This window comes from Magallana gigas, chromosome 4 (genome assembly GCF_963853765.1).
Source record: "Magallana gigas chromosome 4, xbMagGiga1.1, whole genome shotgun sequence".
NCBI classification, from domain to species: Eukaryota; Metazoa; Mollusca; class Bivalvia; order Ostreida; family Ostreidae; genus Magallana; species Magallana gigas.
The window spans coordinates 18,356,698-18,372,068 of NC_088856.1; the positions used below are offsets into that span (position 1 = coordinate 18,356,698).

Below are 15,371 nucleotides of genomic sequence, written 5' to 3' on the forward strand. Positions count from 1 at the left end.
CGATTGGCGTGCTTGACATGTACTGTAGAAAAAAAATTCTAACTCCCGAGCCCTTCACACAATCCTAATGAAATTTTGTGTAAATATACCCCGGACCCCATTCTTATTATCTGCCAAATATGCAGCGGATTGAACAATTCAGAAGAAATTCCTGAGATCATGCGGCAAGTATAGCCTGTACGAGGATTTAAAATGTACACAGTACAAGGGATGTAAGCAGCCGCGTGATATTTCTGTTGCATGTATATTTCTTGTTTTCCGTTTAGTCTGTATCTACGATAGCGTGTGAACTACTTATGAATGTTAGAACTGTGGAAATTACTGTCATCAAATTTTTACCGAATAAAATTACGTGTTTCTGATTTCGTTATTTCTACATTTATAATGATTTTATCAATCCTGTTGAAATAAAACAGTCAAACACAATAATAAACGACACGAAAAAAAATCTCAACACTGAAATACATGCGTAAAATGCATCAGTCATTGTTTTAGGACTTTACTTCCCCTAATTGTCGTTAACCGAATCCGAGATCCACACCTCAAAATTCTACTTTCGATTTATTTACGAGGAAAATCAAGCTCGGGTCTTTTCACCCCCCTCCAGACAAAAACACGCATCAATATTTCAAATGACATCGCACTGTTACCAAACCTGTGTAGTCAGACATCTCACACATCGTTCCTCATCTCATACAAAAATTCAGCTCCTCTCCCGGGCGGAAACGCCCCAAATTCAAAGAGAAATTCGGGAATTATTTCGCGTCAGCCATGTTTTGACGTGAACCTTTGCTGAAATACTGTTATGATACCTGCAAAGGCCTCGCCGGAGCCAATATTTCTTCTTTCCCTCTCTTTCTTTCTCTCCATTTTTTTTTTTTTTTGATTTTCAAACCGAAATATTCAATTTAAAGGGGTTGTTTGACTTTAGAACAAGTTGAAAACACTCTTTCATTACGATTTTGACAAAAACAGCCTAAAATTATTAGGGTCTTCCGTCTTCAGCGGAAGACCCTTCTATTATTGTAATGTTTCTTTTTCACTTTTCTTATTATTATTCTTTTTTTGTCTTACAAATTTTGTGCAGGCGATTTCTCGGAGATGACTCGTCCGATTTCCTTCAAATTTTCAGGACTGATGCCCAGTGATATGAATTTTATACCGCCGGAACAATTTTCAAAAATTCACTTCCGGTCGGAAGTTATCGTCGTTTTACGATTTTTAAAAGTCAATTTTGTCGGCGATGTTTCTCAAAAACGAGTAAAGATAGAGAACTGAAATTTTCAGAGATGATAGATCTAGCAATATCCTCGTGTACCTCGGTCAAGAGAATGGTGACCGTCGCTTCCGGTCGTCACCGGAAGCAAATTTAAAAAATGAAAATTTTCAACTTTTTGTTTTAACATATTTTTTCCAATTAGATGATAGTGACCGTTTCACTGATTCAGAATATGTATTTTGTTTTAAAATCGATCAAGGCATTCTCGAGAAACTAAGCGTCAAAGTTCTGAAGCGAGAGTCTGAGTAGCTCAGTCGATAGAGTCGTGGACATGACCCAGGCGACCCGGGTTCAAGCCCCGAGTGCCGCAAAGTTTTTTTTAACTACTTTTTGCTTAGATTTGATTTTTTTATCTTTAAAATGATGGATTCTGTTCTTTTCCGTTTTGATTTTGTAAAGAAATTACAATAATAGCGCTTTTCCCAGTATTTGTGTATTGAGATCCATAGCTATGTATTCATACTGAGATAAAGTTAACATGTTGAAAAAAATCAATAGTTACATCTTTAAAACAACGCTTATACATTGTTCTTACATATGTATTTTATATAGAAATTGCATAATATGTGATATTTAGAATTTAATATTCTCCGTTTCATATAGAAGTCACTGACCGACACCCCCCCCCCATTCATAAAATCATTTAGTTTTTCTGACCCGATTTTACTTGATCTTTGATCTTGGACCTTTAATTTCAACCTAGTACCATTCTAGATCACTGTACTAAATACTAGTACAATTCGTTCATTATTAACAGAGTTATGAACTTTTTGGCATTTGAGTTTCAATCGTCATGTTTGACGTGTACTTCACAAAAAAATTCTAACTCCCGAGCCCTTCACTCAATTCTAATGAAAATTCGTGAATATAAACCTTGGACCCCATTCTTATTGTCTGTCAAATATGCAGCGGATTGAACAATTAAGAAGAATCAAACGGCGCTTATAGCCTATACGCGGAAATAAAATTTACACACTACACGCACCGACCCCCCCCCCCCCCCCCCATTCACAAAATCATTAAGTTTTTCTGGACTGATTTGACTGAATCTTTCATTTTGGACCTTTATTTTCAACCTAGTACCATTCTAGATTACTGTACTAATTACCAGACCAATTCGTTCACTTTTAAGAGAGTTATGAATTTTTGGACATTTGAGTTTCGATTGGCGTGCTTGACATGTACTGTAGAAAAAAAATTCTAACTCCCGAGCCCTTCACACAATCCTAATGAAATTTTGTGTAAATATACCCCGGACCCCATTCTTATTATCTGCCAAATATGCAGCGGATTGAACAATTCAGAAGAAATTCCTGAGATCATGCGGCAAGTATAGCCTGTACGAGGATTTAAAATGTACACAGTACAAGGGATGTAAGCAGCCGCGTGATATTTCTGTTGCATGTATATTTCTTGTTTTCCGTTTAGTCTGTATCTACGATAGCGTGTGAACTACTTATGAATGTTAGAACTGTGGAAATTACTGTCATCAAATTTTTACCGAATAAAATTACGTGTTTCTGATTTCGTTATTTCTACATTTATAATGATTTTATCAATCCTGTTGAAATAAAACAGTCAAACACAATAATAAACGACACGAAAAAAAATCTCAACACTGAAATACATGCGTAAAATGCATCAGTCATTGTTTTAGGACTTTACTTCCCCTAATTGTCGTTAACCGAATCCGAGATCCACACCTCAAAATTCTACTTTCGATTTATTTACGAGGAAAATCAAGCTCGGGTCTTTTCACCCCCCTCCAGACAAAAACACGCATCAATATTTCAAATGACATCGCACTGTTACCAAACCTGTGTAGTCAGACATCTCACACATCGTTCCTCATCTCATACAAAAATTCAGCTCCTCTCCCGGGCGGAAACGCCCCAAATTCAAAGAGAAATTCGGGAATTATTTCGCGTCAGCCATGTTTTGACGTGAACCTTTGCTGAAATACTGTTATGATACCTGCAAAGGCCTCGCCGGAGCCAATATTTCTTCTTTCCCTCTCTTTCTTTCTCTCCATTTTTTTTTTTTTTTTGATTTTCAAACCGAAATATTCAATTTAAAGGGGTTGTTTGACTTTAGAACAAGTTGAAAACACTCTTTCATTACGATTTTGACAAAAACAGCCTAAAATTATTAGGGTCTTCCGTCTTCAGCGGAAGACCCTTCTATTATTGTAATGTTTCTTTTTCACTTTTCTTATTATTATTCTTTTTTTGTCTTACAAATTTTGTGCAGGCGATTTCTCGGAGATGACTCGTCCGATTTCCTTCAAATTTTCAGGACTGATGCCCAGTGATATGAATTTTATACCGCCGGAACAATTTTCAAAAATTCACTTCCGGTCGGAAGTTATCGTCGTTTTACGATTTTTAAAAGTCAATTTTGTCGGCGATGTTTCTCAAAAACGAGTAAAGATAGAGAACTGAAATTTTCAGAGATGATAGATCTAGCAATATCCTCGTGTACCTCGGTCAAGAGAATGGTGACCGTCGCTTCCGGTCGTCACCGGAAGCAAATTTAAAAAATGAAAATTTTCAACTTTTTGTTTTAACATATTTTTTCCGATTAGATGATAGTGACCGTTTCACTGATTCAGAATATGTATTTTGTTTTAAAATCGATCAAGGCATTCTCGAGAAACTAAGCGTCAAAGTTCTGAAGCGAGAGTCTGAGTAGCTCAGTCGATAGAGTCGTGGACATGACCCAGGCGACCCGGGTTCAAGCCCCGAGTGCCGCAAAGTTTTTTTTAACTACTTTTTGCTTAGATTTGATTTTTTTATCTTTAAAATGATGGATTCTGTTCTTTTCCGTTTTGATTTTGTAAAGAAATTACAATAATAGCGCTTTTCCCAGTATTTGTGTATTGAGATCCATAGCTATGTATTCATACTGAGATAAAGTTAACATGTTGAAAAAAATCAATAGTTACATCTTTAAAACAACGCTTATACATTGTTCTTACATATGTATTTTATATAGAAATTGCATAATATGTGATATTTAGAATTTAATATTCTCCGTTTCATATAGAAGTCACTGACCGACACCCCCCCCCCCCCCATTCATAAAATCATTTAGTTTTTCTGACCCGATTTTACTTGATCTTTGATCTTGGACCTTTAATTTCAACCTAGTACCATTCTAGATCACTGTACTAAATACTAGTACAATTCGTTCATTATTAACAGAGTTATGAACTTTTTGGCATTTGAGTTTCAATCGTCATGTTTGACGTGTACTTCACAAAAAAATTCTAACTCCCGAGCCCTTCACTCAATTCTAATGAAAATTCGTGAATATAAACCTTGGACCCCATTCTTATTGTCTGTCAAATATGCAGCGGATTGAACAATTAAGAAGAATCAAACGGCGCTTATAGCCTATACGCGGAAATAAAATTTACACACTACACGCACCGACCCCCCCCCCCCCATTCACAAAATCATTAAGTTTTTCTGGACTGATTTGACTGAATCTTTCATTTTGGACCTTTATTTTCAACCTAGTACCATTCTAGATTACTGTACTAATTACCAGACCAATTCGTTCACTTTTAAGAGAGTTATGAATTTTTGGACATTTGAGTTTCGATTGGCGTGCTTGACATGTACTGTAGAAAAAAAATTCTAACTCCCGAGCCCTTCACACAATCCTAATGAAATTTTGTGTAAATATACCCCGGACCCCATTCTTATTATCTGCCAAATATGCAGCGGATTGAACAATTCAGAAGAAATTCCTGAGATCATGCGGCAAGTATAGCCTGTACGAGGATTTAAAATGTACACAGTACAAGGGATGTAAGCAGCCGCGTGATATTTCTGTTGCATGTATATTTCTTGTTTTCCGTTTAGTCTGTATCTACGATAGCGTGTGAACTACTTATGAATGTTAGAACTGTGGAAATTACTGTCATCAAATTTTTACCGAATAAAATTACGTGTTTCTGATTTCGTTATTTCTACATTTATAATGATTTTATCAATCCTGTTGAAATAAAACAGTCAAACACAATAATAAACGACACGAAAAAAAATCTCAACACTGAAATACATGCGTAAAATGCATCAGTCATTGTTTTAGGACTTTACTTCCCCTAATTGTCGTTAACCGAATCCGAGATCCACACCTCAAAATTCTACTTTCGATTTATTTACGAGGAAAATCAAGCTCGGGTCTTTTCACCCCCCTCCAGACAAAAACACGCATCAATATTTCAAATGACATCGCACTGTTACCAAACCTGTGTAGTCAGACATCTCACACATCGTTCCTCATCTCATACAAAAATTCAGCTCCTCTCCCGGGCGGAAACGCCCCAAATTCAAAGAGAAATTCGGGAATTATTTCGCGTCAGCCATGTTTTGACGTGAACCTTCAATGAAATACTGTTATGATACCTGCAAAGGCCTCGCCGGAGCCAATATTTCTTCTTTCCCTCTCTTTCTTTCTCTCCATTTTTTTTTTTTTTGATTTTCAAACCGAAATATTCAATTTAAAGGGGTTGTTTGACTTTAGAACAAGTTGAAAACACTCTTTCATTACGATTTTGACAAAAACAGCCTAAAATTATTAGGGTCTTCCGTCTTCAGCGGAAGACCCTTCTATTATTGTAATGTTTCTTTTTCACTTTTCTTATTAGGGTCTTCCGTCTTCAGCGGAAGACCCTTCTATTATTCTATTGTTTCTTTTTCACTTTTCTTCTTATTATTCTTTTTTTTTCTTACCGATTTTGTGCAGAAGATTTCTCGGAGATGGCTGGGTCGATTTCGCTCAAATTTTCAATATAAACGTGTTTTTATCTAAAGCTGATACATTTTTTTTCATTTTTGAAAAAACACTTCCGGTCAGAAGTTATCGTCCGTTTACGATTTTAAAAAGTCAATTTTGTCTGTCGGGTTTCTCAAAAACGAGTAAAGATAAAAGGCTGAAATTTTCAGAGATGATAGATCTACCGTTTTTCTAATGTACCTCGGTATAGAGAATGTCCGCCGTCACTTCCGGTCGTCACCGGAAGGAAATTTCAAAAATTGAGTTTTTCGACTTTTTTATTTTTTAATATTTTTCTTTGAAATTTTTACACCTTATAGTGACCCTTTTACTGATTAAGAATATGTAATTAGTTTTAAAATCGATCAATGCATTATCGAGAAATAAAGCGTCAAAGTTCTGAAGCGGAGTCCGAGTAGCTCAGTCGTTATAGTCGTGGACATGGCCCAGGCGACCCGGGTTCAAGCCTCGAGTGCCGCAAAAAATTTTTCTCTTTTTTTCGCTTAGATCTACGATTTTATCTTTGAATTGATGAGTTTAAACTTATCTATTCATAAATTGGACGGAAGACCCACTCGTTGCTCGCAACGAGATCGAATCTAGTTATTATTCTTTTTTTGTCTTACAAATTTTGTGCAGGCGATTTCTCGGAGATGACTCGTCCGATTTCCTTCAAATTTTCAGGACTGATGCCCAGTGATATGAATTTTATACCGCCGGAACAATTTTCAAAAATTCACTTCCGGTCGGAAGTTATCGTCGTTTTACGATTTTTAAAAGTCAATTTTGTCGGCGATGTTTCTCAAAAACGAGTAAAGATAGAGAACTGAAATTTTCAGAGATGATAGATCTAGCAATATCCTCGTGTACCTCGGTCAAGAGAATGGTGACCGTCGCTTCCGGTCGTCACCGGAAGCAAATTTAAAAAATGAAAATTTTCAACTTTTTGTTTTAACATATTTTTTCCAATTAGATGATAGTGACCGTTTCACTGATTCAGAATATGTATTTTGTTTTAAAATCGATCAAGGCATTCTCGAGAAACTAAGCGTCAAAGTTCTGAAGCGAGAGTCTGAGTAGCTCAGTCGATAGAGTCGTGGACATGACCCAGGCGACCCGGGTTCAAGCCCCGAGTGCCGCAAAGTTTTTTTTAACTACTTTTTGCTTAGATTTGATTTTTTTATCTTTAAAATGATGGATTCTGTTCTTTTCCGTTTTGATTTTGTAAAGAAATTACAATAATAGCGCTTTTCCCAGTATTTGTGTATTGAGATCCATAGCTATGTATTCATACTGAGATAAAGTTAACATGTTGAAAAAAATCAATAGTTACATCTTTAAAACAACGCTTATACATTGTTCTTACATATGTATTTTATATAGAAATTGCATAATATGTGATATTTAGAATTTAATATTCTCCGTTTCATATAGAAGTCACTGACCGACACCCCCCCCCCCATTCATAAAATCATTTAGTTTTTCTGACCCGATTTTACTTGATCTTTGATCTTGGACCTTTAATTTCAACCTAGTACCATTCTAGATCACTGTACTAAATACTAGTACAATTCGTTCATTATTAACAGAGTTATGAACTTTTTGGCATTTGAGTTTCAATCGTCATGTTTGACGTGTACTTCACAAAAAAATTCTAACTCCCGAGCCCTTCACTCAATTCTAATGAAAATTCGTGAATATAAACCTTGGACCCCATTCTTATTGTCTGTCAAATATGCAGCGGATTGAACAATTAAGAAGAATCAAACGGCGCTTATAGCCTATACGCGGAAATAAAATTTACACACTACACGCACCGACCCCCCCCCCCCATTCACAAAATCATTAAGTTTTTCTGGACTGATTTGACTGAATCTTTCATTTTGGACCTTTATTTTCAACCTAGTACCATTCTAGATTACTGTACTAATTACCAGACCAATTCGTTCACTTTTAAGAGAGTTATGAATTTTTGGACATTTGAGTTTCGATTGGCGTGCTTGACATGTACTGTAGAAAAAAAATTCTAACTCCCGAGCCCTTCACACAATCCTAATGAAATTTTGTGTAAATATACCCCGGACCCCATTCTTATTATCTGCCAAATATGCAGCGGATTGAACAATTCAGAAGAAATTCCTGAGATCATGCGGCAAGTATAGCCTGTACGAGGATTTAAAATGTACACAGTACAAGGGATGTAAGCAGCCGCGTGATATTTCTGTTGCATGTATATTTCTTGTTTTCCGTTTAGTCTGTATCTACGATAGCGTGTGAACTACTTATGAATGTTAGAACTGTGGAAATTACTGTCATCAAATTTTTACCGAATAAAATTACGTGTTTCTGATTTCGTTATTTCTACATTTATAATGATTTTATCAATCCTGTTGAAATAAAACAGTCAAACACAATAATAAACGACACGAAAAAAAATCTCAACACTGAAATACATGCGTAAAATGCATCAGTCATTGTTTTAGGACTTTACTTCCCCTAATTGTCGTTAACCGAATCCGAGATCCACACCTCAAAATTCTACTTTCGATTTATTTACGAGGAAAATCAAGCTCGGGTCTTTTCACCCCCCTCCAGACAAAAACACGCATCAATATTTCAAATGACATCGCACTGTTACCAAACCTGTGTAGTCAGACATCTCACACATCGTTCCTCATCTCATACAAAAATTCAGCTCCTCTCCCGGGCGGAAACGCCCCAAATTCAAAGAGAAATTCGGGAATTATTTCGCGTCAGCCATGTTTTGACGTGAACCTTTGCTGAAATACTGTTATGATACCTGCAAAGGCCTCGCCGGAGCCAATATTTCTTCTTTCCCTCTCTTTCTTTCTCTCCATTTTTTTTTTTTTTTTGATTTTCAAACCGAAATATTCAATTTAAAGGGGTTGTTTGACTTTAGAACAAGTTGAAAACACTCTTTCATTACGATTTTGACAAAAACAGCCTAAAATTATTAGGGTCTTCCGTCTTCAGCGGAAGACCCTTCTATTATTGTAATGTTTCTTTTTCACTTTTCTTATTAGGGTCTTCCGTCTTCAGCGGAAGACCCTTCTATTATTCTATTGTTTCTTTTTCACTTTTCTTATTGTTATTAGGGTCTTCCGTCTTCAGCGGAAGACCCTTCTATTATTCTATTGTTTCTTTTTCACTTTTCTTATTCTTATTATTATTATTATTATTCTTTTTTTTTCTTACCGATTTTGTGCAGACGATTTCTCAGAGATGGCTCAACCGATTTCATTCAAATTTTCCAGATTAACGCGACTTTATCTGAAATTTATTGTTTTTTATCCATTTTTGAAAATACACTTCCGGTCGGAAGTTATCGTCCGTTTACGATTTTAAAAAGTCAATTTTGTCTGTCAGGTTTCTCAAAAACGAGCAAAGATATAAAGCTGAAATTTTTAGAGATGACAGATCTACCGTTTTTCTAATGTACCTCGGTCAAGAGAATGTCCGCCGTCACTTCCGGTCGTCACCGGAAGGAAATTTGAAAAATTGAATTTTTCGACTTTTTTATTTTTTAATATTTTTCTTTGAAAATTTTACACCTTATAGTGACCCTTTTACTGATTAAGAATATGTAATTAGTTTTAAAATCGATCAAGGCATTCTCGAGAAATTAAGCGTCAAAGTTCTGAAGCGGAGTCCGAGTAGCTCAGTCGTTATAGTCGTGGACATGGCCCAGGCGACCCGGGTTCAAGCCTCGAGTGCCGCAAATTTTTTTTCTCTTTTTTTCGCTTAGATCTACGATTTTATCTTTGAATTGATAAGTTTAATCTTATCTTTTCAAAAATTGGACGGAAGACCCACTCGTTGCTCGCAACGAGATCGAATCTAGTTATTATTATTATTATTCTTTTTTTGTCTTACAAATTTTGTGCAGGCGATTTCTCAGAGATGGGACGATCGATTTCTCTCAAATTTTCAGGACTGAAGCCTCGTTATCTGAAATTTATACCACTGAAACAGATTTTGAAAATTCACTTCCGGTCGGAAGTTATCGTCCGTTTACGATTTTAAAAAGTCAATTTTGTCGCTCAGGTTTTTCAAAAACGAGCAAAGATAGAGAGCTGAGAATTTCAGAGATGATAGATCTATCGATTTCCTGGTGCACCTCGGTATAGAGAATGTTCGCCGTCACTTCCGGTCGTCACCGGAAGCAATTTTAAAAAATGAAAATTTTCAACTTTTTATTTTTATATATTTTTTCCAATAAGATGATAGTGACCCTTTTACTGATTCAGAATATGTAATTTGTTTCAAAATCGATCAAGGCGTTCTCGAGAATTTAAGCGTCAAAGTCCTGAAGCGAGAGTCCGAGTAGCTCAGTCGATATAGTCGTGGACATGGCCCAGGCGACCCGGGTTCAAGCCTCGAGTGCCGCAAAATTTTTTTCTTCATTTTTTTTGCTTAGATCAACGATTTTATCTTTGAATTGATAAGTTTAATCTAATCTATTCAAAAATCGGACGGAAGACCCACTCGTTGCTCGCAACGAGATCGAATCTAGTTATTATTCTTTTTTTCCTTACACATTTTGTGCAGGCGATTTCTCGGAAATGGCTGATTCGATTTCCTTCAAATTTTCACTGATAATGCCTCGCCATCTGAAGTTTGTACTCCCGTGACATTTTTTCAAAATTTACTTCCGGTCGGAAGTTATCGCCGTTTTACGATTTTTTAAAGTCAATTTTGTCTCTCAGGTTTCTCAAAAACGAGTAAAGCTATAGGGCTGAAACTTTCAGAGATGATAGATCTATCGTTTTTCTGGTGCACCTCGGTCAAGAGAATGTCAGCCGTCACTTCCGGTCGTCACCGGAAGGAAATTTGAAAAATTGAATTTTTCGACTTTTTTATTTTTGAATATTTTTTTTGGAAATTTTTACACCTGATAGTGACCCTCTCACTGATTAAGAATATGTAATTTATTCTAAAATCGATCAAGGCATTCTCGAGAAATTAAGCGTCAAAGTTCTGAAGCGAGAGTCCGAGTAGCTCAGTCGTTAGAGTCGTGGACATGGCCAAGGCGACCCGGGTTCAAGCCTCGAGTGCCGCAAATTTTTTTTTTACTTTTTTTCGCTTAGATCTACGGTTTTATCTTTGAATTGATAAGTATGATCTAATCTTTTCAAAAATCGTACGGAAGACCCACTCGTTGCTCGCAACGAGATCGTGTCTAGTTCTTATTCTTTTTTTTTCTTCTTACCGATTTTGTGCAGGCGATTTCTCGGAGATGGCTTGCTCGATTTCAGTAAAATTTTCAGGGATGATGCCTTGTCATCTGAAGTTTGTACCGCCGGAACAGTTTTATAAAATTCGTTTCCGGTCGGAAGTTATCGTCATTAAACGATTTTTTTAAAGTCAAATTTGTCTGCGACGTTTCTCAAAAACGAGAGAAGATATAGAGCTGAAATTTTCAGAGATGATAGATTTAACGTTTTTCTGGTGCACTATTGTCCGTCGTCACTTCCGGTCGTCACCGGAAGAAATTTTGAAAAATTGAATTTTTCGACTTTTTTATTTTTTTAAATTTTTCTTTGAAATTTTTACAACTGATAGTGACCCTTTCACTGATTCAGAATATGTATTTTGTTTTAAAATCAATCGAGGCATTCTCGAGAAATTAAGCGTCAAAATCCTGAAGCGAGAGTCCGAGTAGCTCAGTCGATATAGTCGTGGACATGGCCCAGGCGACCCGGGTTCAAGCCCCGAGTGCCGCAAATTTTTTTTCTCTATTTTTCGCTTAGATCTACGATTTTATCTTTGAATTGATAAGTTTAATCTAATCTATTCAAAAATCAGACGGAAGACCCACTCGTTGCTCGCAACGAGATCGAATCTAGTTTTTCTTTTTTTTTTTTTTTCTTCCTAGACGCGAACTTTGAGGCTTCATATCGTGCTCATTTGTGAACGGTTTTTGCTCAAATTTTCAGGGCTAATGGACTTTACAAAACACTATCTTCCTCAATTCATAAAAGTTAGAATTCCCTTTCCGGTAACGAGTTATTCCCCTTTTAAAATTTTTTAGGGCCTTTGGTTTCCAGACAAAGGCTCCGAGACTATGATAGCAGGGAATGGGAATCCAACGAATTTGAATAGCAGAGACATTGTAGTAGTGCACATTAGTTTTTGTTTTTAGATTACGTTTTTTATTAAGGAAAAGGTAGGGGGTCAAAAAACAGGATTCCAAAAAGTGCAAAAATTTAGACATATTTTCCTTTATATCTTTTTAACGAAAAATATTTTGTTAAGACATGTTGAATAAAAGTTGTGCAGAATATCAAGGGCTTTCATTTAACACCAATAAAAAAGGGCTGGCCCCTTAAATTAAGGGCCAATAGCCCCTAAAAGTTTTTGCTTAATAACTCAAAAACGGTTAGGATTTTGATATGGCTGTCGCTGGAAAAGTTGTTTGTTGGGATCTCATAAAGGTCGTAACAATGTTATATTATAAGTGATTTGTGTAGTATGAGTGTAAAAAGCTTTACATGTTGACATGTACCTGTTGTCATTTGACAAGTTAACGAAAGTCTTTGTGCGTACAACTGGCATAAAGTTGCCGCAGAAAGTATGCTGGTTTATACAGGAGGCATTAATTCATAAGACTTTTTTTGTTGTTGGAGTATAAGCTTTTCCTTTAGGAGTTAAAGTCATTGTTGTTAAGTTCTTATAGTGCACAATCATTAAAAACGGCAATTGGAAAACAAAACATTCTTTTTCTTTTCTAGTAAACCACAAAATATGGAATTAAAAAACTCTATGCATTATATTTTAGTTATTAACTCCATGCATTTAAAATCTACTTTGAATCAGAGCTGCATGTGTGTGTACCATTATGTAAGCTCTCCCTTGCCCTCGGCCGAGAAAATCGGTTACCATGCTCGCGGCTGGACTACCTAGCGGTCAGCGGTTATCTAATACACGAGAATTGCGTCTCTCATATATGAGTTTATTTAGCCGCGAACTCAAGAATTGTTTTAGTTTTGATTACACAAAATCTTTTGTGGATTAAACGATTGGATGTCAAGTAAGAAATAGTTCATTTAATTAATAAAAGCAATGTCATTCTCTAAAGCAATAATAGACATAGATCAATTGTGGGGTTTAAGTTTAAAATATATAACTTCTATTTGATAGAGTAAGGTCATTATACTGCAAACTTTTCAAATCTTCCTTGGTTCTGAGCTGTGCGTTTCTGTGCGTTGTACCTTTACGTAATCTATTCTTCGCCCACGGCCGAGGAGATCAGCCACGGCTGCATTACTTAGCGGTAAGCGGTTATTTAATACACAAGATTCGCACACCGCGACTTACACTTACATGCATATGTACGTGTTTGAGTTAATATAGCCGTATATACAAGAACTGTTTTAATTTTATGTTATAAAAGTTTGTCCTACTTGTATATATATTTAATGAAATATTTGAGTGTAAATGAATATTAACGAACGATATTACTCCAAATCGGAAAAATCGTTAGACAACTAATGGTTGGTTTGTTTAGGTAAAGTACTTTAAAAACTGTACAATTAATGTTTTAAATCAACAACCCCCCTCAAATATTAAACCTTTAAATGATGATCATCCCTCGCACATGGCTGAGGAGATCCGGTACGAGTGGATAAGTGATCCGCGGTCGGTTCGTGTTTTTGTACATGTTCCTTATGACGCGTTTATGTTTCATATTTTGCACGGACACAACTATATTTTATTATGTTTTCAACTATTATATTGGTTTTAGATGAAAAGATAAATTTATTTTACTTGTACAGTTGATTAAGCATTGATTTATACGATAGCGTACAAGATACATGTAGTTTAAAAATGAAATCAAATTATTATCAAAGTTCCATGTTTGCGGTAGGTGCTAGCACGATAAAGGAATGCCCTGAATTGAGGCATTCGATGATTATTTTAAAAAATATTCACATGAGTTTAAACAACTTTAGATTAGGTTCTATCGGTCACATATTAATCACTTCTGTAGTTTCATTGTGGAAACGAACTCATTGCTGCCCCCCCCCCCCCCCCCCCCCCAGCTCCACCCGCCCCGCTGACAGGTGCTCGCGCTGGATTTTTTTTTTTGAATTGGAGAAAAGATAGCAAGATCTGTCGAAAATCATTTTTGGTGGTTTCTTCTTATGTGTAACATTTTGTTTCACTTTCCCACCCCTTTGTTTATTCGGCCAGTCTGTGTTAATTTAATTGCCGCATGCGACCGAGAATCTTGTGTCGCTTCAGCGCACACAGCTCAGAACATTTATAGCCCCAGGTCATCAATTGTTATGTAATTGAGTAACAGTTGGAAGGGTGATTTTACTACATAAAATAATAAAATCATAATATAATCTATTTGAATTGAGTATCATGCGTATAGATTCCCATAATAATTAATTTTTTTATTTCCTTTCTATGTTTACATTTAATTTTCTTCAAATAGTTAATAAATTTTCTATCATTTAAATTGTGTGCTTCATCAAATACTGATTCCGATTACCTTGAAGTCATTAATTTTCCATTGGCTTTTGACAAAAGAGAGACGCCTGACCATCCAATGAAAACAAATACACAGAGTTTGATTGACAGGTTCAGCCAGGTGCAGGTCTCACCCGATGTCCGAGGTTATGTGTGCTGCTTGTACACAGCCGAATGGTCTCAGTAAGAGTTATCAGTAGGAGTTATCGATGTAAATAAATAATAAAAATACATGCCTATCAAAACATGATCGTGCAAGTTAAAGTTGATTTAGGTTTGTTCCAATAGAAATCATGTTTCACTAACTGTATTTAATATTTTTTGTGTATAGCGAATTTTAATATTGTTTCAGTACTGAAACATCGCATGAAAACGTTAAATATACATGTACTCTGTAACTAGTCGTCTTTTAATACATATACCTTTCTTTTGTTTGTTAAAAATTCGTTCAATTTTGTTAAAGTAATGTAAAACACGGGCGCCATTTTGAAACAATTAACTTGTCAGGGAGTTCCGAATGAAATCTGATGAACGTTTCACACGGTTCTCGCACGCTTTGCCCGAAACGCTAAACGGTTTACACGAAACTCTGAAAGGTTTACACGAAACGTTTCTCGCACGTAGGTCGCACGCTTTTTGGTGTAGTAGTACCTTTTAGGGTCTTTAAATTTTGTCAGCACGCAATTCTAAACTTGCACATAGTCTTCAAAAATTTAGAAATATTTTAATATAGAAGTTATCTTTGTGAAAAGTTTACGTGTTTTGTAGGCACGTTTAGTTTAAAAAAGAAATACAATTCCTGACATGA

General features: G+C 35.9%; 1 protein-coding gene across 1 annotated transcript in view; it reads left to right on the plus strand.

Annotated features, from left to right (window-relative positions):
• Positions 1-15,371, plus strand: part of LOC105329314 (uncharacterized) — a 33,837-nt gene that overhangs the window by 14,907 nt on the left and 3,559 nt on the right. The window lies entirely within an intron of this gene.